Source organism: Galeopterus variegatus, unplaced genomic scaffold (assembly GCF_000696425.1).
Source record: "Galeopterus variegatus unplaced genomic scaffold, G_variegatus-3.0.2 Scaffold2464, whole genome shotgun sequence".
NCBI lineage: Eukaryota > Metazoa > Chordata > Mammalia > Dermoptera > Cynocephalidae > Galeopterus > Galeopterus variegatus.
Genome location: NW_007728575.1, coordinates 92,046 through 93,821, shown reverse-complemented (window position 1 = coordinate 93,821; position 1,776 = coordinate 92,046).

Below are 1,776 nucleotides of genomic sequence, written 5' to 3'. Positions count from 1 at the left end.
AACGTCACGTAGCTGGTAACTGGACTTGACTTCCCAACAACTATAAAACTGGACAAAATATATGGGTCAACTGTTTTCAGATGTTGAAAAACAGGCAGTACAGGATGTAATCTTTCTTTTTTACAGTTTTTAAAATTTATTTTAATTGTACGTATTTGTGGGGTACAGTGTGTTGTTTCAATACATGCATATATTCTACAGTGATTAACTCAGGGCATATTATCAATCACCTGAGCATTTATCTTTTCTTTGTGGTGATTACTGTTGGGTGGCAGCTACCTTCCTGGCACGGATGGTTGCTACACCTAATGACGACTGCTTGTTCCCTTCTTTGTTTTTCACACATGCTCAGGATGGCGCCTGGAGGATGTAAAGGAGGAGTGACTATGGTGTCAGGTAAAACCTCACCCCATTTACGGGGCTTAGCATCACTGGTGCACAGAGCCTTCCGGGCTCGTGGACACTTCATGATCTTTACTATAAGCATAGGCAGGAGCCATGCATGCACGCATGACCTAAAGGGTGATTGGCTTGTTAGGTGGAGACCCCTGCCAGAATCCCCCGCCCATTTAGCCCATTTATGCATAAATATGTAGGCTTTGAGTTGAATAAATGGAACTGCTTGACAGAACCCCCACCGCACCTGAGTGTTCCTTTGTGAGCCAGGTTGGGGCTGGTGGCTGCACTTACCTATCTCCTGGGCTCTCCAGCCCCGCTCCCTCTCGCACAGGGAGGAGGAGGCAGGGAGTAATCTTCAGCCTCGTTCCCTTGAGATGAGCGCGGTTTAGCTAGTTGTCGTGGCAGCGGCGCGGATGCTGACTCCCCTCCACCCCAACTGATTACAGTCAGGATTCACTGTTCTAGCTATTTAGAAATATACAATATACTATTATTAGCTCTAGTCAGCCTAGATCACCAGAACTTTTTCTGCCCGTCCGCCTGTAACTTTGTACCAATTAGTTTGGCTGTTCCCCCTTCTGCCTAGCCTCTTCCCTTCCTGGCCCCTAGTAACCATTAGTCTACTCTTTACTTCTATGAGAACCACTTTTTCTTTTTTTTTTCTTTCTCCTTCTCCTTCTTTTTTCTTTTTTAGATTCCTCATATGAGTGAGATTATGCTGTATTTCTCTTTCTGTGCCTGGCTTACTTCACTTAACAAGATAGTTTCCAATTCCATCCATGTTGTAGTAGGATTTAGAGGTGAACACAGGAGAAAGGTAATATCAGGATTTTCTAGGAAGGAGGAGAGCAAGCCTAACAGCCTAGATGGGGAAAGGGAGTGTAGAGCTTTGTAGGTGAGGAGGTCCTTTAGATGGTGAGGTGAGAGTATGCTTAAGGGTGCACCAAATGTTAATTCGTGAGCCTCTTTCTGTAGTAGATGCCCAGCAGCCAGGGCACGAAGGCAGGGAGCCCAGCCCCGGACAGTGGAATCTAGTTGTTTGGACAAGTATGCCACTGGGGTGAAGGAGGGCCCATATATTTGTCCTAACACCCCCAGGGCTTGTCCGTCCCTTTCATGTACATAAAGGGAGAAGGGTTTCATGAGGTCAGGCAGGTGTAAATCAGGGGCCACGACCAGAGCCTGGCGGAGTGTTTGGAATGGCTTATCTGGTGAAGATGATAGGGGTTCATTTTGGTCTCCTTTTGCAAGGGCATATAGTGGGTGGGCCAATAAAGAGTAATTTGGGATCCATGCTCTAAAATACCCCGCTAGGCCTAAGAAGGATGGAATTTCTGCCTTAGTTTTTGGAGTAGGTAGGGACTTTAAAAGCTCCTT